At 39.0% G+C, this 27553-nt stretch overlaps 1 pseudogene; it reads left to right on the forward strand.

Moving 5' to 3' along the window:
• The first annotated feature begins 287 nt into the window (after nucleotides 1–287).
• On the forward strand, nucleotides 288–26336 carry LOC112862201 (large ribosomal subunit protein uL1 pseudogene; annotated as a pseudogene).
• Nucleotides 26337–27553: the final 1217 nt, after the last annotated feature.

The raw sequence follows: 27553 nt of genomic DNA on the forward strand, positions 1-27553 counted from the left end.
TCTCAATGCTGACACCATCTAATAGGAGATAGCATCAGATCCCACACGTTAAGGGCTCAGCCCCACAAGAATGCTCCCCCAAGCCCCTTCAGATGCCAGATGGAAGTAATTACCTGTGCTTCTGACTGATCTGCTATGGAGGTCCCAATGACCCCCTCCTTGGGTTTGATTAATTTGCTGGAGCAGCTCACAGAACTCAGAGGAACACTTTACTTACTAGATCACTGGTTTGTTGAAAAAGGGTATAACCCAGGAACAGCCAGATGAAGAGATGCGTAGGTTAAGGCATGGGCAAAGGGTTGCGAGCTTCTACGCCCTCTCCTGGTGCACCGCTCTCCTGGCACCTCCAAGTGTTCACCAACCTGGAAGCTCTCCAAACCTAGTACTTCTGGGCTTCATTCTAGTCACAATTAATTGAAATCACCAGCCTCTGGTGATTGAACTCACTCTCCCCTTTGCCTTTCCACGGAAGTCATTGAGGGTGAGACTGAAAATTCCAAGTCTCTAATCACTTGGTTGGTTCCATGTGACCAGTCATCTTCTTAAGACACCTAGGAGCATTTCAAAAGTCACCTCATTCACATAATAAAAGACACCTTTGAGGTTCTCCTCACTTAAGAAATTCCAAAGGTTTGGGGCGTCTGGGTGACTTGGTCGGTTGAGCATCCGACTTTGGCTCGGGTCATGATCTCCCAGCTTGTGAGTTCCAGCCCTGAGTCGGGCTCTGTGCTGACAGCTCAGAGCCTGGAGCCTGCCTCTGATTCTGTCTCCCTCTCTCTCTGCTCCTCCCCTGTTCACTCTCTCTCTCTCTCAAAAATTAATAAACATTAAAAAAAAAAAAAGAAATTCCAAAGGTTTTAGGAGCTCTGTCCCAGAACCCAGGACCAAGAACAAATATATATTTCTTACTGGAAACCACAATGTCACAACTTAATTTGTCCTATATACTTTAAATTGCATTTATAAATCCAATTCTCCTTATTTTAAGAAATTCAGTTGTCTATAAACATACGATATCAAGTACCTAAGTAATTCTCATAAATCTAAAAAAACTTTTTTTAAAAAAAATATTTTATTTATTTTCGAGAGAGACAGAGAGAGCACAAGCAGGGCAGGGGCAGAGGGAGAAAGACAGAAACACGGAATCCAAAGCAGGCTCCAGGCTCTGAGCTGTCAGCACAGAACCTGAAGCAGGGCTCGAACCCACAAACCATGAGATCAGGACCTGAGCTGAAGTCTGTATCTCAACCGACTCAGCCACCCAGACTCTCCTAAAACTTCAAACTTACAATTATGGGATCTTAAGGAGTGATACAGCAATGGGAATGATAAATGTGGTCTAATTTGAGCACAGACAATAAAAAGGTGCATTATCTGTAGAGAATTTAAAAACAATAATAAAACCAATGAAATGTTTATTAGTTTGCTTTTTATTATTGCTGTGTACTGACATGCTAACAATATCTGTGATAAAACAGTCCTCTGTGCTGGGAGGACCACTCCTATTATCCGTGCCCCATGGTAGATCTACCCTGATCTTAAGTTTTATTGAATATTCCAACACTACTTAAAATCTTAGGGAAATTCTCATTTATTTTTCAAATAAAAACATCAATTTTAAGTTGTCCCTAGGCTTATCTGTTAATTACTCTAATATATCATTAAACGTTATAAATAAAGTACCAAATATTCACTAATTTTTCCCTAAACATAGCTCAAAATATTAATAGTATATGTTTGATTTATATCATCACTTTACACATTTAATTATAAATTTTCCCAGGGTTTTATAATGTAGACTCAATAGTGAAACACTTGTCATAGAAACAGAACAGTGTAGCAGGTTAAGAATATACATTTTTGGGGTAGACTGCCCTGGTTTTCAAGCGTGGCTGTGCCACTGGCCAACTGTGACCTTGGGCTAATTATATAATCTCTCTGTGCCTCAGTTTCCTCAGGTATCAAATGGGGTATTGAAAGTAAGTAGCTACCTCATAAGGTCACTAATTATTATATTAAACTGTTTAGTATATGCGAAAAATTGATTGACTATATAAGCTTGGATCTATTTCTGAACTCTTTATTTCATTTTATTAATTTATCCATTTTTGAGATCAATACCACACTATCTGGATTATGCTAGCTTTATGTTAATTCTTAAATCAGGTAGTACAAGTTCTTCAATGTTCTTTTTCAAAGTGATTTTGGCTGTTCTTCACTTGTGAAGGTATCTGGGCCTAAGTTTTCTTGGTGGGTAGGTTTTTAATTTTAAATTCAATTTCTTCAACAGTTATAGGGATAGTCATGTTTTTGAAAATTCCTTATTGTGTTAATTTTGGTAATGTGGGTCTTTCAGGGAATTTTCCCATTTATAAATTGTCAAATGTATTGTTATAAAATCATTTATAATAGTTCCTTATGATTCTTTTAAAACATTCTAAACTATTTCCTATAGTTAGGCTCCTGCTTTCATTTTGGGTGTTGGTATTGGTAATTTGTATTTTCTTTCTTTTTTCTTGATTGACCTTGTGAGGGATTTATTCATTTTGTTAACCTTTTAAAAGAACCACATTTCTGTTTTGTTGATTTTCCCTATTAATTGTCTATTTTTGGTTTTACTGGTGTTTTCATGTCTGCTTTATCTTTATTATCTCTCTCCTATTTACTTTTGGTTTAATATTTAGCTTTTCTTTTTCTAGTGTTTAAGGAGGAGGCTGAGATCACTGATCTTTAGGCATGTTGTGTTTCAAATATAAGCAAATTAAGCTATAAATTACCCTCTAAGCACTGTTTTAGCTGCATTCCACACATTTTTGTATGTTGTGTTTTAATTTTCATTCAGTTCAAATTATTTTCTTATTGATCTTGTGATTTCTTTGATCTATGGGTCATTTAACAGTGCATCCGATTTCCAATTAGTTTTATTCCTGTGGGCTCTTGACTTGTCCCCTTTGGGCAGTCTTCCTGGGTCCCTCAGCCCATTCGCTTGCAGTTCTTTTGCATTTATTTAAGAAATGGAGGACAGGGCTGATGCTTTAAGAATAATTATTAAGCTGATTATGCAATTCAGATGATATATTTTTGATTGAAAAATTGCCATGTCCTCAACACTGTGACCTTCTTTATCCATAGCTTTTGGGACTAGCTTCACAACTAGAGACAGAGAAGATGTCCTGGTACCTTTATTGTAAATGTTGCCATATATAGGGCTGAAGGCATTTGCATCATGTTCTAGAAAAGGATTTCTATGCTTTATATTGCTGACATACTATTTCCAGCTTTTTTTTTTTTTGATATGGTGACACATAATCTGATATTTTAAGGGACTTAGGCTTTCCTTCCTCCAAGGGGAAGAAATTCTGATATGGGTTAAGACAAGAGGAGTCCCCAGGAACCACCGTGTCTGGTCCCACTAGAGGAATGAGCTTCTATGGTAGTGCCCAGTTGTGGGTCTGGGGAAAGTGGCTGGAAAATAAGCTACTCAGCCTGCCAGTCATCTAGGCCTTTTGATAAAGTCCAGGAGAGTTATCGAAATAGAGTGCAGAACACAGACAGGACAGTGAAGTTCTGGAGGACTTGCCGAAGGGATTTTGCTATAAATATCCCTCAGGATTTTATTGGCTAAAAGCAATGGATGGCTGAAGAGGAGCATGTGGGTTGTCATCATCTCTACCTCCAACATGATTTTTAACAGTTTAACAAACAGTTTAACAAACAACTGGAATAACAGCTTATAAAATAGTAATAGTTATTAAGTACTTTCTGTGCACAGTCACTGTGCTAGGACTTATTCATATCTTACCTTATTTAAGCTAACTACTATTGTTATTATCTCCTTGACATTTGAGGAATAAGTTATTTGCCTCAGGTCATTTGCAAGGACATTTTCTTCAGACATGTTTGCACCCAATACAACTTGTCAAAAAGGGAGAGACTTTCCTCCCCATCTTGGGCATCTGGTCACTATCTATAATAGAGCCAACTTTGTTTCTGGGGCAAGTGGAAGTCAAATATATTTTAAAAGTTCTCACTAGAACAGGCATCACAATGATTGAAACATTTTCTTCCAATAGTGTGGTCTCTTTACACAGCAAAACAAATGATGCAGAAAAACTCAAGACATTCTCGACAAGCACATTGACAATGGGAGCAAGCATACTTCCAAATCCCATTTGTTTCTCCACTGCATACTAATCCAAGAATTTATCAATTTGAATTTATTCCCTGAAGAATAATTCCAGACTGAAGAATTCATTCTTAAACGTTTAGGGGAAAATTTCATATCCTGCATTAATAATCATATGAATTCAGTAGCAATGTCACCAAGAGCCCTCAGAAGATCACTCTGTTCTCTCACATAGAGACAGGTTGATGATGAACTGATAAACAGAACCTTGAGAAATCAAAATGTACAACATAATACTTGTCAGTCAGACATATTTTCAATATGATGGCTCTAATAATGTACCTCCTAAGCATTAATTATAATATTAAATAGACAAGCAAAATATTGGCAAAAGATAGCCAGCTATGCTTATCCAGAGTTTCTCGTTTAAGTTAAAAAAATGTTTTAATGTTTGTTTATTTATGTATTTATTTTATTTATTTTTGAGAGAGAGACAGAGTGTGAGTAAGGGAGGAGCAGAGAGACGGAGCCACAGAATCCCAAGTATGTTCCAGGCTCTGAGCTGGCAGCACAGAACCTGACATGGGGTTCGAACTCACAAACCACAAGATCATGACCTGAGCTGAAGTCTGTTGCTCAACCGACTGAGCCACCCAGGCACCCCAATCTTTATTTATGTGACAAAGAAAGAAACAGAGAGAGAAAGAGAGAGAGAGAGAGAGAGAGAGAGAGAGAGAAAACGTGAATGGGGGAGGGGCAGAGAGAGAGGGAGACACAGAATCCGAAGCAGGCTCCAGGCTCTGAGCTGTCAGCACAGAGCCTGACCTGGGGCTCAAACGCACAAGCTTTGAGATCATGACCTAAGCTGAAGTCAGACGTTTAACTGACTGAGCCACCCAGGCACCCCAGAGTTTCTCCTTTAATAGCAAACTCCTGGATACAGGGTTAACTTTATGGCTACGGGACCTGTGTGGTCACACAGGGCCCAGACTCAGAAGGGCCCTGTACCTGCTTTAAAGCTCTTCTGTCTTCATCATGAAATTCTTAATAATTTTATCTCCAAACTCAGATGGGACAATGGAGCATGCAGGTAGGCAGAGATGTGTACAGTATAATAGGCATGTCTACCATTCCTTGATGCTTATCTGCATGCAGCATTTGTGACGCTCCATGAGCACAGAATTCCAGTGGACCCACTGCACATGGGAGTTCAGGAGATTCAAAGGAATAGGTAAATGTATTATGTATATGACTAAGTGGGAATGCTGACAGCCCCAAGAGGTCACATTTTCCATTTGAACTAGAACTTGCTTCAAGCGTAGAAAGAAGGCAGTGGTATTCTAAAATACATGAATGACCAAGGGACCCAGCCATATCCTTTTTCACTCATGTCACTTCCCTTTTCACTTACAGAGAAATTAATGACAGAGGAAGGGGAAAGATAGGGCAACCCATAGTTCCTTTCCTTAATCATCAATAAGTTGAAAGTAGAGATTGTTGGTAGAAAGTGTGAGTATTAAGAAGTGAAATAAAACAGTTGAGTTAATTTTGTGCAGCATTTTACTGTTTGTAAGAACAAAAAACTTATGTATGTATGAACCACAAAAGATGAATTGTGTAATTTCACTAATTCTGCGTATGAGTTAAATGCTTTTATATTTGCATTTAAACTGGCACCACACAATCTAAAGATGAATAGTAAAATGTATGCTAATAATTTAAAATTTTAATTTTTCTTCACTTAGAATGATATTACATAGCAAATCCATAATAGGTCAAGAGAGAGACTGCAGAAGGAAAAAGCTTTATGTTTTAGTACCTTTAATGGCACACTGAAAAAGGGACCCTACATTTTCATTTTGCACCAGGCCCCTCAGATTACATAACAAGCCCTGCCTGAATTAATTATGTCTCTGCAGCCTGCTAGCAATGGCCAATTTCCTGCTTCTTTACTTTTCCATTCCAGCTGGCCAGTCTGAGTTTTCTCCACTGCCTTTCCCTGCTATCTATCTCCAAGGTGGAGACTTGCCCATGCCTGATCCTGGAATCCTATGAAAGCTTCCTGATTAAGACAAAGTATTGGCTCAATACTGTTAGAAAAGAGACAACAGTCCCAAAATGGAGTTGCTTGTGCTAATCTCTGTGTCAAAAATACTGAGACTTAATACCTAACTTAATTAAAGTTTCAGCCTCCCCCAGGAAGGGAATCTTAAACCAGTCAATCTTGAATTACCTGGTCAGTATTCGTGAGGTAATCTGCCTGGTAGACCTCTGCCATCCCCTCAAGAAAGGTGACCTTGACACAACCAATTAGCATTCAGCTAGTATAACTTCCTTGTCCCACCCTCTTCTGCCTATTAAAGTCTTTTATTTTGTACAGCTCTTCAGAGCTCCTTTCTATTTGCTAGATGGGAGGCTGCCTGATTAATGAATCATCGAATAAAGCTGGTAATATATTTAAAATTTACTCAGTTGATTTTTTTTTTTTTAACAGTATAAAGAACTTGAATGATGCTGGTGCCTAGAGCCAGACCATATGGCTTCTGCCTTCCACTCCCATGGAGTATGAATTCCTTATCCTTGCACCTTCCCCCAGTTGTAGACTTGCTGCTCACACTGACATTTGCTATTTAGGTCTTCTCATCGTTGCCTTACCGCTTGGCTCTGACCTTGAGAAGCAGTGTATATTCCTACTCTACTGATCCCCTGATTCCAGATTCCCTAGTCCACCATAAGCAATGATGGCTTCAAACTTTTAAAAATTACTTTACTTTTGAATACGTCACACATATACATGGCACAAAATTCAAAAGATACAAAAGAGCAGACGATGAAAAGTAAAACCCTCTAAACTTTGCCTCTGACTTACTTGTAATAATCCCTGAAGTCAGTTATTCATATCAGTTTTTCTGTATGTATTTCCAGGGATATTCTGTGTGTATGTGTGTGTGTGTGTGTGTGTGTGTGTGTGTGTGTATAAACATATATGTATATAAATATTTGATACACAAATACATATATAGTCATGTTTTTAAAAACACAAGTGGAACATAATATACTTTTTTTTTAAACTTAAGAATGTAGGGACGCCTGTATAGGGGCTCAGTTGGTTGAGCATTGGACTCTTGGTTTCAGTTCAGAGCATGATCTCATAGTTGTGAGTTTGAGCCCCACATCAGACTCTGCACTGATGGCATGCAGCCTGCTTGAGATTCTCCCTTTCTCTCTGTCCCTCCCCACCTCCTCTCTCTCTCTCTCTCAAAAAACAAAAACAAAAGAAAAACAAAACAAAGATTTTCTCTCCCTCTGTCCCTGTCCCCTACTCATGCTCTTTCTCTCTAAAAAAAAAGAAAAACAAAAATGTATCTTGGAGATTCTTCCATATCAGTACATATTGGGCTCAATTATTCTTTTTAAGGGCTGCATAGTAGTTCATGCAGTCTAAAAGACATTGAAATTGTTTCTAATATTTTGATATTTCAAACAGTGCTGAAATAATTTTCTTTCTTGCTCATAATTTCACACATTCGTGATTATTTATTAGATGTGGCATTGCAGGATCTAAGAGAGTAGAATATTTTCATTTAGAAATATAGTAACAAATTGCTGTCCATTTGGGTTGTGGCCGTTTACAGCCCCACCAGCAAGTATGCAAGCTTGTTACTCCATGCCTTCATGAACGTAGTGGATCTTTGAACTTACTGCCCTTTGCCACTCCGACAGGGGAAAATAGTATCTTTAGCATCTTTACCTGTGAGTGGAGGTGCAGGATCATGAGTACAGATATATTTGAATCCACTGGGTAATGTCAATGTATGGGGCCGACTTCTATAACTTGCCAAAACTTTGTATTGTTAGACCTCTAACTTATTCCAACAGATGAAGGGGAAATAATGTTTCATTGTGGTTTTAATTTGCATTTCCCTAATTATTAATAAGGTTGAAATTTTTTTGCATGTGTTCCTGGGCCATTCCTGGTTCTTCACTGATGAAATGTCAGGTAGTATCTTTTGCCAGTTTCTATTGGGTTGTCTTTTTCGTTTTTTGCACTGATTTTTTTTAAATCCTCTGATATTAGTCCTTTGTGAATTATATGTGTTGCAAAAATTGTTCCTAATTTTCTCATTTGTTTTTCTACTCTCCTTAAGACATCTTTCCATCAACAGAAGTTCCTGATTTTAAATTTGTTTAATACATCAACCCTGAATTTTATGATTTATGTCTTTTATACTTATTTACAAAATCTTCCCCTGCTTTAATGTAATATAAAAATAGAAAATTCTTACACTTTCTAAAAGTTTTACAGTTCTGCCTTTTGTATTGAAGTCTTTAATCTGCTCGGAATTCAATTTTTTATAGTGAGAGGTAGGAATTCCATTTTATATTTACAATATGGGTAACTAATTGGCCCATTACTTTTTATTGTGCAATTTATTGAATAGTCTCCTTTTCCCACTGGTCTGTAATTCTCTTGCTATTATGAATCAAGTTTTCATATATGTGTGGTTCTGCTATGAGCTCTCTGTTCTCTCTTATTGGCCACCTTGTCCATGTCTGTCCCAACCAGCACTCTACTAATTACTATTGTTTCATGACAAGTCTTCATATCTCATTGGACCATATCCTCCACCATATTCTTTTAGTGTTTTGCTCTTCCATATAAATTTGAGAGTCCATAAAATCCTGTTAGGATTTTCAATGTAATTGCAGTTAATCTATAAGTCATCTGGGAAGAGCTGGCATCTTTAAAATTTTGGGTCTTCTTATACAAATTAAATATATATATTTTCTTAAAGGTTTAAAATAAAATCTTACACCTTTTTTCATGATGAACTTTCCTTAGATGCTTTATATTTTGTTACTATTGAAAATGGTATCTTTAAAAAATATTTCTAACTAAATGTGGCTGGTGAATAGAAAAGCAACTGGCTTCTTAATATGGGTTTAGTACCTAGTAAGATTGCTACGTTATTGTATGTTTTCTCTGCAGAGAATTATCATTTGCAAATAATGACAGATTTGTTTCTTCCTTTCTAGTCCTAAATGTTGAATAGAAGTGGTGATAGGTGTATTGTCATCTTATCATTGATCCTAAAGAGAATATTTTCAACATTCCAGGATAAAATTTATGTGCTATTTTTTTGGGGGGGGGTATGTACTATTTAATTTTTTTGATGTTTATTTATTTTTGAGACAGAGAGAGAGAGAGAGAGAGAGAGACAGAGTGTGAGCAGGGGAGAGGCACAGAGAGGGAGACACAGAATCCGAAGCAGGCTCCAGGCTCTGAGCTGTCAGCACAGAGCCTGATGTGGGGCTCAAACCCACGAACTGCGAGATCATGACCTGAGCTGGACAGACGCTCAACCAACTGAGACACACAGGGGCCCCTGGGGGTATATACTCTTAATGGTATTCCAGAAATTCTCTTTATCCCTAGTTTACCAAGGAATTTATATTTAATCTTTAGTTTTTATCATTATGAGAAATGATAAATTTACTATATTTCCAAAACATTACTGTATTTCTAAAATCTTTTCCATTCTTTCCTCTTTTGCCACCACCCTTTTTTGTTGATGATATAGGTTTAGTTTGCATTTACTTATAATACATTTACACCTGTTCTTATTGATTTACTATCTTTGATGGATATTTTTATTCACATCTATAAAAGATGAGGAATTGTCTGTACTACGTTATCTCTCATTATTCATTTCTCTTTTCCTCCCAAGTTGCCTTAGCTATATCATGGTAATATTGTCCATATTAATAGTGTTTAGATTCTGTTCTTCAACCATAATCCCTAGATGTGTTTTAGTTTTATTCCTATGGTTACATTTAGAGTTTATTGTCTGTCTTCGTAGTTTTGTCATCTTTTGTTGGGCTAAAATGTGTCCTCAAATAATTTCTTCAGCAGGTACTCATAGCAGCTATATTTCCTGAGATTTTTTTCCCTGGAAAGTAGTTTGTTGAGTATAAATTCTTGGGTCATATGTTATTTCTTTAGTATTTTGGGGGCTTTTGGAAAATTATAGCGTTTTCTAGGATCTCAGACCAAACTATTTCTTTCCTTTAATAGATGAATTAAAGGTTTTGCCTTGATGTCCAAATAATTCTTTAATTATCTTTGAAGTCCAGAAACATTACCAAGATATGTCACAGGATTGACAGTTTTGTGTCACTTTTTGTGTTTTTTTTGGTGGAACATGGCATGCACTTTTACATGCAGTTTCAAATTTGGCTTTCATTTTGAAAAAGTGTTCTTGAATTATATCTTTAAGGATTTTTCCTGTTTTGTTATTTCAGTTGAAAAAAATACACTTTTGGCTGGGCAGGAGAGAACTATGTTAGATCTCCTTTTTCTGTCTTTTAAATTTATTATTTTGTTTGTAATTACTTTTTATTCTTCATTTCCATGTATTTGCTTCTATTTCTCAACCCTGTTCTCGATTACCTTTTTGGTAGATTTAGCAATGTTTGTTATCTTTTGGGCTGCTCTCAGCGTGGCCTCATTTTTGTAATGATTTTATTTTGCTCATCTTTTTCGAATGCTGCCACTCCTTTTATTGTCTCACCATGCTTTATCTCAGTTCTTGTATCTCTGCTTGAGCTCCCACTTTACAACAACAATTCCTTCCTGATAAATTTATGAATCCATGCTGATATACTTGCTCACAATTCCATCTGTCTCATGGCAACACTTTCAAAATTCCATGTTTCAGGAATTCTCATGTTATAGAATTATACTTATGAATTGCTTTGGTCTTGATTTCTCTTCTTCATTGATATTGGCAGCTGCAAGTCTCCTCTGCACGCAGTATCTCTTCTTCATCTTGTCTCCCTGACCCATTACTTCCTATATTTGTAGCCTATCTATATGATTCTTTCCTCATTCCTACTCTCCCGAATTTTCCTTTGTGCCAACTCAGGTCTGTGTAAGCTCCTGTCACCCTCCCATACACACCCTTCCCTGTTATTCCATGTAAGAGGTGGTTGACTTTGCCTCTCAGATGGTGCTCCTCACCTTATGGAATTGTGCATTCTCCTTTGGTTTGAGCTCTGCAGCCATGGGCATTCAATCTTAGCATCTTTCAGTGCCCATCTTGACCTTCACCACATCTGACTGCTCTTCCTTTAGTACTATAGTTTGGGGTGGTATACACCTTTTAGTTTCACTGAATATAAAATTTGCATTTCTGTGTCTCAGACTCCTTATTGCTTTAAGAAAAGAAAGTAAAAATACTACCTTGACTCAGCCATTTAAAAACTGTGCTATGGGCTTCTTACTTTGTTATTGGAGTGGTCTAATCCTGGGCCTATCTTCTGCTCTGCTCTACTTTCCAGGCTTGTCTCCATTCTTCTGGTTCAGGAAAAATTGCACTCCCAGCCTCCTGACACCTGGGTTGCCATCACTGACTGCTGGATGGGCCTATGAATAATGCCTTTGGGTATTTATCAATAATGATGAATAAGACTTTGCCATTTAGAAGAAGAGAAAATGTGTCAGTACCTTTAGTCACTCTTGAGAAACCTAATTAGATACTGAAATAGTCTTATGGGATCTTAAAGCTCTGTATCTTTATATCTAGCAGTAGAAGAACTTACAGCTTTCTCCTTGAGAAATGCCCAGTTTTCAGCTCCTAGCTCACGTCATCCAGAGGCTCACACTCCAGTGATTTCCTGCACTCAAGGTGTCACATCGTACCTCCACAACTCATAATGGAATCTCTAGTAATTTTCTTTTGTGAATGCATATCGATGAGTCCCTAAGTAGGACTAATACAATGAAGACCAGATTTTTATGACTCTTGTATGCAACCACAGTCTAAATTAAGAAAAGAGAGAGAGAGAGAGAGAGAGAGAGAAGAGTTGCACAGTTGTAGCTGTCAGCTCAGTGCTGTGGGAAGAAAGTTGGCCAGGCTGATAAGGGACTAGTCCATGCATTTTTTTCTGTGCCTTGGTTGTCTATGTGTTTTAGAGGAAATAGGGAAGGAAGGTGCACAGGATACTTTTCTCAGGCTGATGAGTGATATCATGTACTGATGAGCTCAGTCTCTGGGGTCAAGCCCTGGCATCGCCGCCTACTGAAAGCGTGCTTTTGACCAGTTCTTCATTTCTCTGTGCCTTGCTTTTTTCTTCCATTTTTAATTTATTTTTATTTTTAATATTTATTTATTTTGGGGAGAGCACAAGTGGGGGAGGGACAGAGAGAGGGAGACAGATCGAAGCGGGCTCCATGTTGACACGCTGACAGCAGCAAGCCTGATGTAGGGCTCGAACCCACGAACCATGAGATCATGACCTGAGCTGACATCGGACACTCAACCAACTGAGCTGCCCAGGTGCCCCTGCTTTTGTCTTCTCTAAAAAGGGGATAAAGATGACGATAATACCATGTCTTAAGTTTTTTTTTTTGAGGAGTAAAGCCAATAATGTACATAAAGTGTCTGGCAGGTAATTCTTAGTAAATACATATTGTTGATGTTATGATAAAGCTTAACCTTATCTTTTTAATGAAATATTAATAAGGAGGGTCCAATTCTTAATACTGAGACTCAAGAGGAGGATGTATTGGTGAGAGGAACTTGCAAGTGCTGTCACACAGCTGTAAGCAGATCTGATCTCACAGATTTGCAGTGTTTCAGTTGGCTGGCCTTTCTCTGCCAGCCAGTGAAGGCTCCGAGAGCCACACCACCAACAATCAAAAACAACTGCACCTGCATTTGCTCTAACTCTTGTCATTTATGTAGCACTTTCGTACATAGTTTTCTCTTTGCCCTTTCCAACAACTTTGTGACAAGGTCCTTGTCATTCCCATTTTACAAATGAGACCTATGTGACTCACCCCAAGTTGTGCTACTGGTAGGAAGTGGAAGCTATTCTCAGCCTAAGTCTTTCCCTTTCTTCTGTGCTGACTCTACTAAGGTGGCTGTTCAGTTGTTTGGAAATTGACTACAATAACCTCTAAAACATACTCTCCAACATGCTTCTCAAACTTCAGGGTTGGTGAGAGTGGTCTTTAAAAAAAGAAAGCTTTTTGGTTTGATGTAGTCCCCTTTGTTCATTTTTGCTTTTGTTGCCCTTGCCTGAGGAGAGAGATCCATAAATATGTTGCTAAGACTGATCAGAGCGCTTACTATGTTTACTTCTTGTAGTTTTATGGTTTCCAGTCTCACATTTAAGTTTTTAATCCATTTTGAGTTAAATTTTGTGTATGGTGTAAGAAAATGATCTACTTTCATTCTTTTGCATGTAGCTGTCCAGTTTTCCCAACACCATTTATTGAAGAGTCTGTCTTTTCCCAGTTGCATATTCTTGCCTCCTTTGTCAAAGATTACTAAAACTAGTATAATATTTTGTCAGCTACACTTCAATAAAAAATAGGGATTCTTAGAGCCCACCACTAGAGAGTTTGAGGTTTGGGAGAGGGCTGGGAATTCTGCCATCTCAGTGGACCCAGATGTCCATCAGCATATTCTAGTATCCCAGTCTGACCTTCACTACATTTGGCTGCCCTTCCCCTAAGACTGTAGTTTGGGGTTATGCACACCTCTTCATTTCATTAAACACAGAGTCAGGTGATTCTGTTCACAGGTAGCCTAGGAAACTACACTTTCCAGGGACCAAGGATAAGTAAAACAGGATCATTGCCTTCATGGAGTTCACAAACAAGTGTGAGAAATGGACAAGTAAACAATCCAATGTCACAGTGTAATGAGACTGTTAAATTCATCTGGAGAATACTCCCATTTTGATCCTGCCCCTTCTATGTTTTTGCTTGTGTGTAGTTATATACACATATTGCCATATTTGTCATTAGCACAATCTGGGAGAATCTTCTCGAATTCTGTGCTTATGAAGGTCTCATATTAGGCTGCTCTATTTTATGACCCAATTTGTGCTTTAAATTGCATAAAATTTTTATAAACTTAACATAGACCTATATGTGTTTACATGTGAAAATCTTTTTCTCCTTTGTGTATGCACAACATTTTTTATTAGCTACTATGAATAATATGAACTAGTTCCTCATAGTCATCTTGGATGATACCATTTGTTTGATCAGTGATATTACTTATCAAGTGCTTTTGTTTATCTGTATTACTTAATTCTCATAATGATTTGGTGAGGTAGATACAAGAATTATTATCTCTGTTTTACAGAGTGTTGGCTTTATCATTATTGCCCTGCTGGTCAGTGGCAGAGCTGGAAGCAAACCTCAACCTCTGACTCCTAATGCATGGCTCTATTCATGGCACTGCAGAGCAAAACAAATCAGCAAGCTTTGAGTGAAGCTGCAGAGACTGGAAAATGCTTAACCTGGACAGGATTTCTGTAACATAACCATAGGGATCCAGTAATCTTCACTTAGCAGTACTGATCAATGACCTGTTCTGCCCAGTCCTTAAGACTGAGTTTGAATATTGATGGTGGTAAGCAAAGCACATTACAGGACAGAGAGCAGCAAATGCACCAGGCCCATTAAGTATGAGTAAAATGACCACTTTTAAAAGCAGTTTATGTGCCTCACAGGGAAAACACACACATGGATAAAAGGAAACCAAAAACCAACAACTTAGTACCTTGGAAACCCATCAAGAAAACTTACCTGAAGCAAGGATTATTGCCTCTATCAGAGAGAGGCTAGATGTCAGTGTCTGTTTTATCATTTTCTTCTCTTAGCCATTGTGACCTTCCCTTCGTAACATAGTTAATAATTATATGTGTGCTTTGGAAAGTAAGCCAATTCTTTCCTTGCTCCATATGATCATTTTTATTTGGAATCTTTGATGTACATAAAATACTAGAGATAGTTAAAAACAAGTTTGTATGGATTGGTTAGCAACACCCAGTTATTAATGGATAGACTCATTAGGGAAATTAAAGATATAGTCCCAGAATAAATGGTGTCCAAAGCTGGCAAGAAGCCCTGTTTGAATATTCATATTACCACCCAAACAGCTGGAGATAGAGAGTGCATGATTCACTGGCTTTAGTGGTGGCTTCATAGTGAATAAAGTAGTTTTATGAAAATCAATAGAGTGACTAAAATTACCAAGTGCATTACTTCAAAGATATTAAGCATCATAAATCAAACATGTCAGCTGAAGAATAATGATGATGTTATATACGAACAAGAAAGCATGCTATCAGCTGAGGAAGTGGTCAGAATCTTATCCTAGGGCTTCTGAGGAAACTAGTTGCTTTTTGTTTGTTTGTTCATTTGCATCCCTCTTAAGGCAGTTTATTACAGTCTTACAAAGCAAAATATACAATTTTGTAATCACTGACAGACAGTTGGAAGGGAGAAAAAAATCCAACCATGCTGAAAGATTTGGCTGGAATTGTCTCCACTCAATGAACAGAGATTGGCCTGGCTGAGAGTGCATTTGTCAACACCATGTACTCTCAGGCAGCACGATAGAGCTGAGGATGTTCCAGAACTGCTAAGTAGCAAAGTGCCTGACATGCTAATTAATTCGAGACTTGGAATGCCAGGGTTGCAGGGTCTGCAGAAAACATTTAGTGTGACCATTCCCGTGATGCTCTCAACTCTTCTACAACCCCAATTCCTGCATGTTTGGGCCCATGAATCCCTCTCCAGCAAGGTAGTCCATTCCGATCTGAGGAAAGCAGCCATTCCATTCATGACTGGAAGGAAGTTCTGAAACAGTTCAGTTCCATTGTAGCCACATAGCATCATCTCAAGTAGTGAAGACTGCCTTCATGTAGGCAGCTCCTGAATCTTCCCTTCTCCACAGTAAACACCATTAGTTTCTCCAGCTGTTCCTCTGCTTTCATGCTTTCCAACCCTTCACTTTTCTGTTTGGGCCTTGCCAGACACATTCTGGTATTCATGTCCTTTTTGAAGGGTGGTGCCCAAACATGAAATATGGTCAGTCTGACCACTACGGAGTACAGTTGAACTAATTCCTTCCTCACTCTTGGTATTTCATTTTCTGTGAATAGTGAACAACTTTGGCTTCTAAACCCTACAGATGATTCCTACTGATGAAATTATACCAAATTATTCATCCAATATTTATTGAGCACTCATTATGTGTTAAGCACTGTGCTAGGTGCTGGGAATTCATACATCTGCCTGCAAGGCCTGTAGAACATAACAGGACAGATTACTATAAATATGGTTAATGAGATAATGGTGTGAAAAAGGCTATGGCAGGGAAAAGAGTAGGACTTTAGTTAGACAAAGAGGGGTACCTAAACCAGCCTGGGGTGGTAGTGGTGATGGTGACTGTGAGACTAGAGAGGAACAGGGGGTTAGGTGGGGCTTCTGGGAAGCCTGGAGCTGGGCCTGGCTTCTGATGAATGATGGGAGTAAGCAGGGGGCAGGGGGGGAGGGGAGAATGGCATTCCAGGCAAGGAGATTAGCAAGTGCCAAGACTCAGAAGTGAAAGAGAAAAATAAATATCTGTACAGGACTCCAAGTATTTAAATGTTAATGGTGGGGAGTGCTGAGAGATGAAAGAAGAGGCTTGAAAGGAATAAAACATACTCCTGCCAAGGGGTTTGGATTTTATTCTGAGCATAATGAGAAAGCCTCTAGGGGAGCAGAAATGGAAAACTCCCAGACTCCTGTGTTACTGCAGCAGAGATAAGACTCAGAGCACAGACATTGGGTCTGGGTGACATGGCTTCCTGTGGAGTTTCCTCAGACAGCTTTATACGGTAATATAAATTGTTTTAGGTGCTGACCTCATTGGACATATGAAAGGCAGTGAGTCCATAGTTCTTTGGTCCTCTAGCCCTGTGGTCTTTTCCTTCTACATAAGCTGCTGAGACCATAATGCTGGTATGCCTTTATGAGGTAAAAGGAAGTAAGTAGGAACCATGTTTGCCCATATGTAATGGACATTATCTGTATCTTTTGTACTGCTTGTGGGAACAAATCAAAGTAAAAATAACTTCAAACTCAATCCAAGCTTTCATTCTTGCCCATTTATAACTCTGGACTTTACTGTATAGTATGGCCTAATCCAAAAGGGAAATGACAGATCTGGTTTCCTGGATTGGAGACTGTAAATTTATAGTGGCATCTAGCCATGAGACTGTGTGATATTGTTCAGCAAAAATCAATGGCCCAGATTAGGATGACAAGAAGGTAGATGCTTTTCTGGATAGCAGAGAAGGACCAGGGAGGCAAAGATGTTGAGAATATTGATGAACATAGTAGGCTGAAAAAAAAGCGTCCTACAAAACATATTCACTTCCTAATCCCCCAAATCTGTACATATTATGTTATATGGCAAAAATGTGGGTAAGTGTCTTGAAATGAGATGTTTATCTTAGATTATCCAGGTGGGCCCTGGTGTCATCACATGTATCTTTATAAGACAGGGGCAGAGGAAACTTTGATATGAACGCAGGAGAGAAGACAGTATGAAGATGAAGGCAGAGATTGGAGTTATATAGCTACAAGTCAAGAAAGGCCTGGAGCACCAGAAACAAGGAGAGAAGCACTGAGCAGATGCTCTTCCAGAGCCTCTGGAGGGAGTGTGGCACCTTGATTTCAGATTTCTGCCTCCGAAACTGTGAGATAATAAATTTCTCTTCTTCTAAGACTCCAAGTTTGTAGTATTTGTTATAGCAACCACAGGAAACTAATACAATGAGAGGGTAGCTGAAGCAGGGGACATGGAGCCTCAGTTAGACACAGAAGATGGCAGAGGTAAGGAGATGTTGCTATACTGGGAAGAATTGGAGGCCTTTATGAGGTGCTGGGAATATAGGAGCAAGACAGAGAGAAATTTGGATGGAGAGGTGGTTGTAGTCAGGAAGAATTTAAATTTCAGAGATGGAATTGAGGAGATGAAGGAAGTGAAAGACTAGGGTTGTGACTGGGTTATCCACACAAACATTGCAATCTCCCAAGGTGATGACAGGTCTTGTGCAAAGAGGAAGACTGTGAATCAGATGCCAGAGTTCACAAGGAATCAAGAAGAAGTGAAGGGAGATAACAGGTGAAGGGTGGGAAGATGCAGAGGGTTCAGGGTGATAGAGCCAGAAGGCAGGTGCCCTAATGGAATCTGTTTGGAATTTTATTCAAGATAGATAAATCATGGTCTGGGAGAGATACTGGAGCAAAGAAAATGCCCGCCCTGTTTTTTGAGTCCAAGGTACATGAGGTGTTGGAAAGTGAGCAGTAGTACTAGAGGGATCTCCTGGAGCAGGGAGTCTGTGTCCTCTGGAGAAATCTAGGAGACCCAGGACATAAAGAGAACATTCATGAAGTGACTGATGATGGATGGGTATTTGTTAACATGTAATGTGATATATCAATTGACTCAACATATATCAGCACTTGAAAACTACGACCAAGTCAGGATATGCCTGATGACGCAGTAATAAAGATGCAACATTTCAGAAATTTGCACATGTGCTCAGGTGATACACATGCTTCAGTATATCCCTGTATTAGCCAGCTCTAGGCCTGCTGGAGAATGATGAATGAGCTCCTTCAGTAAGTTTAGTAATGGGCTCATTTTAGTTAGCTTGTGAATATCAAATTTTAGGAAACTTCAATAACTAATTTAGCAAGTTACTCTAAGTAACATTTTGCAGAATATTAAAAGGAAGGTCTATGGAATTGCTTGTCATTTATTTGTCTCTGAGCATCAAAGAAATGACCTGCAATTTGGGAAGACTTTAAAGACTCTCAGGAGGTCTTTTGTAATTCACAGTAATTCTCCAGACTGAATATGCTTAAATTAATTTGCACTCTTTTGCTTGGTCACTTAACCTGTTACAAGTCACAAAATTGTATTTATGCCTATTCCTCATTTCTCTGTCTTGTCCACAAATATGTCATGAGAGACTTTATTAAAGATTCCTCAGACACCATCAGCTTGAGCTAATGTGTTACTATCTTAATAATATCTAATATTAAGCGCTTTAGATAACTGTCATTTAATTCTCTGGACATCCTTATTAGGGAGGTATTTTAGTATCACTGTGTCATGGATGGGGATAGTGTGAAGCTGAGGGGGGAGATAAGTAACATGCAGAAGGTCAACTAGCAAACAGAAGAGCAGGGATTCAGTCCTAGGCAGGGCTTCAGAAACCTTGTCCTTCCTCATTTTGCTGAGGAGCTTTACACTTCCTGAAGGGTACGAATGGGAATGTGTGTCTTCAGATAAAAAAGTGCTCTGTTCTTCCGTTAAGCCCAAAGGCGTTCTACTGGAGACCCAGGTACTACAGCGTTGATTGCTGCCTGCAGCCTGGCCCACAGCTGAGTAGCTCCTCAGGCTGTGTTGGTCCCTGAAGTCTCTAAAAGTGCCTCTCTTCTCCCTGAGTGTGATTCGCATCCTGAGCCCTGAGTGCTCCAAGCCCAGGTGCCAGGACTGACACCTCCATTTGGGAAAACTAGTGGGTCTCCCACCAACTGAGAGAGTGGGACTTTCTTCTTGTTGCCATCTTGGTTCTGGGGCTAGGAAAAGTCACATGGTCTCTTCTTCTGCAGAGGGAGCTGTTTTTATGCTCCTGTTCTCTAGGGCTGAGTCTTCTCTCTTCTTGTCTTCTACTTATTCCACTTCTACCAGTGTCCCCCTCCCTGTTCCTATCTTTCTCAGGCTCTTTCTTTTTCTTTGTCTATTCACTACCCTTCTCCTAATCTAGATTCATCCCACCCTTCTCCAGGACTCTTCTTACCCAGAGGCAAGATTTGACTATATATTCTTTCCTTATCAATCTAGTAACCCAATCTGCAAAAGAAATATGATCAGCCAGTCAATAATTGTTCTTATTCTGAATCCATACCAGTTCCTAGTGATCCAAGCTTCCTTTCCTAAGCCTTCCTAAACCATCTTTTTGGGAACTAATCCTAGAGTCTATTTGCAGTTTATAAGATTAATATCTGTAGATATTAATCTATATAACCCATAGGAATATAGTATATAAATCTACTTATAATGTATGTAAAAATCATAAAGATTATATAAATCTATAAATAAAATAGAAATATATAAACCTATAGAATTTCTAGTTTTGAAAAATATTAGAACAGTATTTGCCTATTGTCAGAGCTCCAGCCTAGGCAGTGGATCAGGGACCTTGTCTGCAAGTTCTTTCCATGTTCCGGGATGTTACTCACTAAGGTCTGAGACTTAAACCCATCTAGACCAGACAGAAGCTCTCTGAAAATCTCTCTGTCTCAAGCTTCCAATCCCTCTTACAACATTTATTCTATCCTTGTTGGGTCTGAAGATCATTCTCATGGACGGAGAAGCCTAAAGTAGACTGAGTGTTGAGGGCTGACATTTGGTCATCCAGCAGTACTGCATGGTGCATTCCAAAGAGATAATTTGCATTTAACTCCTGGAGGCTATCTAAATTAACCCTTTTCGTTTATAGCTGAGGTAACTGATAATAACCAGAAATAAAATCCAGGTTTCTTGACCCCCAGTTTATACACTTTTTTTTTTTAATTAGATTTTACTAACAGGTTCTCAAATTTTCTAAACAGATCAAACAGATTAGATACATTTGAGACTCTAGATCTTTAAAAAAAAATTTTTTTTAATGTTTATTTAGTTTTGAGAGAGAGAGAGAGAGCTGGGGAGGGGCAGAGAAAGAGGGAGACACAGAATCCGAAGCAGGCTCAAGGCTCTGAGCTGTCAGCACAGAACCCGACAAGGGGCTCTAACTCATCAGCCACAAGATCATGAGCTGAGCTGAAGTTAGTCGCTTAATCAACTGAGCCTCCCAGGCACCCCAAGACTCTAGATCTTTAAGGCATATTCTAGTTATTTCTCATTAAAAGAGCTTTTCATACCAAATCTATCTCATGCTATGTAGAAATATAAATGCAACATTCAAAGATTGAGGAAAATAGTAAAGATAGCGTGTTAGCATAGATTTTGGCATAATTGGGGTCCTAGCTCTATCAGGAGACAATGGTCCCATTCTTTGAACTTATGAAGTAAATTGATAGGATAACTGTTGAAAAATCCATTCTTTAAAATTCAACTTGAAATACAAACATAGCTAAATACAGATATAACAATTTGTTATTTTATTCTAAAATCATATACCTTAAAAAATGTGATCTTCCGTAAAACGCTTCTATCAGCAAATGGGAGAGGTAAAGACTTTCTCAGTGGATGTGCCCTGGGATTGATGTAAAACATGGACAAGTAACAAATGATAGGGGTACTGATTTCCCAACACAGACATTTTCTTGTTGTCTTTCACAAGAGGAGCATTCAGGTTCATCTGAGGCTGATCCTTGTAGTGGGCCTAGAGGCATGTTCAGGAAGATGAAATCATGTTGGATAATGTACATACAAGGCTATGACTGAAGAACCAGGAGAGAAAGGCTCTCCTCACCACTCATGGGTTCAAATCTACCTTTTTCTTTGAAATCTATGAGTAAACATTCCATTATGGTTAAATTTTCTTCTTTAATATTTACTGGCTCTTCAAATAATGGAAGAAAATAATAGGCTAGATGAAGAAATAAGCGGTGATTACTGTGGCAGGTAGAATATCTGTGAGGTATGTTCTCCATTGCTGAGATGGAGGGGCACCATACAGCAAGGACATGAGAGTAGCCTGTAGGAGGTGAGAGTGTTCCTTGGTGGATAGCCAATAAGACTGGGAACCTCAGTCCTACAACTACAGGGAAATTAATTCTGCCAATGACCTGAGGGAGCTTGTAAGAAACCATTTCCTAGTTGGGATTCTAGATGAAGACATATCTAGCTGACACCTTGATTTGAGCCTTATGAGACCCCGACCAGAGGACCCAACTAAAATGTGCCAGACTACTGACCCCTGGAAATGATGAGAAAATAAACCTGTGTTGTTGTAAGTTGCTAAGTTTGTAACTTGTTACACAGCAATAGAAAATAAATTCAAAGGGCACCTGGGTGGCTCAGTCGGTTAAGCGTCCGACTCCGGCTCAGGTCATGATCTTGCGGTCTGTGAGTTTGAGCCCTGCGTTGGGCTCTGTGCTGACAGTTCAGAGCCTGGAGCCTGTTTCAGATTCTGTGTCTCCCTCTCTCTCTGACCCTCCCCTGTTCATGCTGTCTCTGTCTGTCTCAAAAATAAATAAATGTTAAAATAGAAAAAATTAAAAAAAAAGAAAATAAATTCAAGTGTGTTCTAGGATTTTTCCTAAAATTATTTGGATTTTACTTAGGTGCATTTAATATTACTCTGAACCCACCAGGTGGATGAGGCATCCTTAAAACATCTGTTACAGTAGAAAGCCAACTTGGGATTTAAATCCCAATTTGGGATTTAAATTTGGTGTGGAAAACCTAAAAAAGCTTTAGCTGTTACTATTGGACCAGCATAGTGATTATGCACATGAACATTGGAATCTGAATCCACCACTCTGCTACTTAAGGGACATTGGTTAAACTACTTAAGCTTTTTTTTCGAAATTGAAAGACAAATATTTCTCTTGTATACTTGATGTGCAGTTTAGTGAAATGCTGTGTTTTAGCAGTGTCCAGCACGGAGCAAATATTTAATGAATAGTCACTATTATTATTATTCTAATCAAAAAAGGAAAGGCTGTGAGGATGGTAAAGGGCCATGACAGCAAGAAAGAGAAAAAAAGCAAAGCATGTACAGGGAAAAATGCATTTATATGTAAGCTTTTCCTGCAGGTCACCAGCTATCACAAGTACTCAGCAGCCAGATTTTATTCACGTGGAAACCTTCAGAGAGCCTGGAGATAGAGTGAGTGCCATTTTTTTTCCCACAGTGAAATAGATTGCATCCCTAGGTTATGTGTCAGTCACCTAAGGCCTATTCAGATTCTGTTCCCGTTTTGAATTTAATGCTCTGCCTATCTCCCTGAACCCGAGGCCACTCAAAAGTGAAGCTGAAACTACAGATGATCAAAAAGTGGCGTATACAGATAAAAGGGAAGTCACAAGATATGTCTTTCAAACCTGACTCCATTGGCGGTCTCTGTTTGCCAGGGCTGAGGAGAATGAATGGCTCCATTTTGCAAGGCTTTGGACATCATCTCTAACAATGAAAGCATGTCTATTTATAAGAGACTTAAAAAATGCAAAAAGAGAGAAGAAAGAAAAACTTGCTACCTCTATCCTTTTTTCCCTAAATTTAATGGGCTTAACGCATTCTATTTTTCCATACATTGGAACAGGAAGCAACATGGAAAGTTAAATCTGTTAACATTTAATGTCCATATATTTTAACATATAATGGAATTATAAAATGGAAGACATTTGAATGAGATTTAGTGAATTTAGTGGTAAATTTCCAAATAGAATGTGAAAGTGTTTTTTTTTTTTTTAATTTTTGCAAACTTTCTAAGATGTCAAATTAATCTTTTCTGGCCTTCAAAGCCCTTCATTTTGTTTCAACAGTAGGTACACTATGGGTGTTATCTATAGGGATATTAAATGTTTGTCTTCTCTAACAACAACAAACATAGGAAAGAAAAATACAACTTTAAATTTTTAATATAACACAAAGTATTTATTACTTAGTGTCTGTCTTTATATAATAAAAAAATTAAGAATTGAGTAACCCTCAAGGACTAGCTCTTTTCTTATTCTTTTTGTACCTTCCCCACAGCCTTATCTAGGTCCAGTAAGTTTTCAAGGAAGGAATGAATTGTTTCAGACTCTAGTCCCTAAGAAGTAGTCTGGTCTGATGGAAAAAGAACTGGATTGAGATCCAAAGCCCAGCTGCCACCAAAGCGTGGCCTTGGCAAAGTCACTTTCCCTCTGGGCTGTAGTTTCCTTGTGTGAAAAACAAGATGGTTGATCTGTTCCCTTTCAGCTCTGACATATGGGAATTTAATGAAGCAAAGAAAATTCCCTGAAGTAGGACAATAGTGCTTTTTATGAATATGTAAGAGATTAAACAGCTACACAATGAGGCAGATTTTTGGAGTATGTACATGTGTAGAAGGATGCATTTAGGCTGACTCTCAATCTTTTTGACAAAATCTGCTTCAGAGATGTTGAAGAGGTATTGAAAATGCCCCATTTAAAATGTCTTTTCTTCTTCTTGAAAAGGTTATGTGTTATCTACTGGTAATCATTTTAGAAGGTATTACTTACATGGAACATATATTTCTGGGAGTATATGTGTGTGTGTGCGTGTGTGTCATCACACCCTTGTGTTGTTGTAATTACAACCAAAGGAATCATCACCATCACACTCCTGTGACAGCAACTCACAGAGCTTTAACATTTTTTGTGTTTTATGTCTGAAAAGGAGGGATGTGGAAGAGTGGAAACGACTCATTTCCAGCTGCTTTTGTCCTCAGGTATAAAGCATAACAAGTTTCAAGAGCAAAGGAGGAATGTAAAGGGTAAGAATAAAAGGAATCGCTCTTTGAAAACTAATGGCAAGTGATAAAAATAAGTTACTAAAAGACAGAGCACCTTTTGATACAGAGCAAGCTTTGATTCTGACAGTGCTGGCTCTTGCTGGAACAAGCACAGAGAAATGAGAGCCTTGGCTATTTCAACCCTTAGACACCTACCCCAGAAAATCCTGCTGGAACCAATTACCAAGCATTTTATAGATTCCTGCCATAAGCTCTGCCAAAGATGCCATCTGCTCAGACCCACCTAGCACTGACCTGTTGGTTTCCTAACCTGCACGTGTACTGGTAGGATGCAGCTGCCTAATACAGCCTGCCTGCCTCCAACCCATGCCCGGAGTTAGTCTTACAACGAGATGGCTTAGATAGCTAATGGGTTAGACAGACAGCAGTGCATCCTGAAAATGAGGTCATACAAGCCGCCAGCCTTCCAGTCTCTCTTGGGTAATGAGCCGCTGGGAAATGCATTGAATGGGACCACCTTTAAGAAGACACAGAGAAATACATCATCTATTTACCACCAGGCTTATACCTGACCATGGAGAAAGCTTTCAAAATGAAAAATTATAAAACATAATGTGTGAAACAGAACTGTAATTCTCTTGTTAGTTGGAATCAGGTCACTGGAAAGAGAGCACAAGTTGCTTCTTAGACAAATGGCTTGAATGTAAAAGGGAGTGAGAATCTGGGATGTTCCAACTCATACCTTTTCCCACATACCCTGGTTCTTTTAGAGCTTTTTGTTTGCTGAGAAAGATGGGAATGACTCCTCTGAGACATTCAGAAGCAAGGAAGGGTGATAAAAAGCACTTTGGGGTGGAAACAGGAGACTTGGGTGGGCCTGTTGGTGTACTTATTACTAGTGCTTTCACTTGGAGCTAGTTTCTTAGCTTTGATGCTTCTCAGCACCCTGATCTGTAAAACAAAGGTGAGAATACCTTTCCTGTCCACCTCATGGTGTTTTGAAAATTGAAGAGAGAATGTCTATAAAGATCTAAACACTCTTCCTTACAACACACACTGAATGTTATTAGTACTGCAAAGTCATTTGTGTGTTATCATACTTGTATTGCTCTGTGAAAGATTCTTAAAATATCCAGACTCAAAGATCAGCACACAGAGACTGTGTTGACATTAATAAAAGCTCAGGTCAAACAAAAATCATTTCCTTGCCTTAATCCAAACTTCCAGCTCTCTTTTCTGGTTATTGTGGCACAAGGCAACATGAGCAGCAGTTTCCTGAAGTGCCCTGTTCTAGGCAGTGCTGGAAGTCCTGCATGGGAACCAGCATAAGTGTGGGAAGTTTTTGGAGACGGTGGAGTTGCAGTTCATCTTGAAGAACTATGACCCATGGAAGGACCAACACTTCTTGGGCACCATCAGGCTTGAGTCCACACCCCACCTCAAGGTCTCTGTATGTGTTTGGGGAAACCAGCAGCACTGTGATGAGGCCAAGGCTGTGGATATTCCCCACATGGACATTGAGCTGCTGAAGAAACTCAAGAATAAAAAATTAGTCAAGAAGCTGGCCAAGAAGTATGATGCCTTTCTGGCTTCAGAATCTCTGATCAGGCAGATCCCATGAATCCTGTATCCTGGCCTGAATAAGGCTGGCAATTTCCCTTCCTTGCTGACCTACGTGGTGGCCAGAGTTGATGAAGTGAAGCCCATGATCTAATTCCAGATGAAGAAGGTGCTGTGTCTGGCAGTGGCTGTTGGCCACGTATGAAGATGGCAGATGATGAGCTTGTGTACAATACCTACTTGGCTGTCAATTTCCTGGTATCATTGCTCAGGAAGAATCGGCAGAATGTCTGGGCTTTATACGTCAAGAGCACCATGGGCAAGCCCTGGCACCTGTACTAACGCACAGCTTAATAAACCCTTGTGCTACCATTAAAAACAATAACAATTGTCACTTACAGTGTTCATATTATGTTTACTTAAAAAACTTTTTCAGTCTCAGATCACTTTTTTTTTTTTTTTAGATAACAACAACAACAATGACAACAACACCCACCACCACCAAACTTCCAGGTGGCTGGGATTCATGCACCCTTGAGTCCCTGTATGGGATAGGAACTGTATTCCGTGTGCTCACGGGTCATTTAAAGCTTCTGCTTCAAAGCACTTTCAACAATAGTCAAATTATGGAAAGAGCCTAAATGTCCATCAAGTGATGAATGGCTAAAGAAGTTGTGGTTTATATATACAATGGAATACTACTTGGCAATGAGAAAGAATGAAATATGGCCTTTTGTAGCAACGTGGATGGAACTGGAGAGTGTTATGCTAAGTGAAATAAGTCATACAGAGAAAGACAGATACCATATGTTTTCACTCTTATGTGGATCCTGAGAAACTTAACAAAAACCCATGGGGGAGGGGAAGGGGAAAAAAAAAGTTAGAGAGGAGGGAGGCAAACCATAAGAGACTCTTAAAAACTGAGAACAAACTGAGGGTTGATGGGGGTGGGAGGGAGGGGAAAGTGGGTGATGGGCATTGAGGAGGGCACCTGTTGGGATGAGCACTGGGTGTTGTATGGAAACCAATTTGATAATAAATTTCATATTAAAAAAATAAAGTTTCTGCTTCATATGTCCATATTTTGTACATTGACTTTTGAGATTTAGCTGGCAGTTGTCTTCAACCTCAGCCAGTAAGTTAATAGGAAAATACTCCAGGCTTTTTAGGATTTCTTAGGGTTGTAATAATTGTCCCTTATCCATGACCTCTGGTCTCACAAACACATTTTTATTTTCAAAATTACCCACGCAGCTTAATTTGGAGTGTCACACAAACATGCATTTTATTTTATTTTATTTTTTTTTAATTTTTTTTTTAACGTTTATTTATTTTTGAGACAGAGAGAGACAGAGCATGAACGGGGGAGGGGCAGAGAGAGAGGGAGACACAGAACTGGAAGCAGGCTCCAGGCTCTGAGCCATCAGCCCAGAGCTCGACGCGGGGCTCGAACCCACGGACTGTGAGATCGTGACCTGGCTGAAGTCGGACGCTTAACCGACTGAGCCACCCAGGCGCCCCACAAACATGCATTTTAGATAGACATTTATGGAGACAGTAGTATGAAATAT

The sequence above is a fragment of the Puma concolor genome, chromosome B2, assembly GCF_028749965.1.
Source record: "Puma concolor isolate L17-30 chromosome B2, mPumCon1.1.hap2, whole genome shotgun sequence".
NCBI lineage: Eukaryota > Metazoa > Chordata > Mammalia > Carnivora > Felidae > Puma > Puma concolor.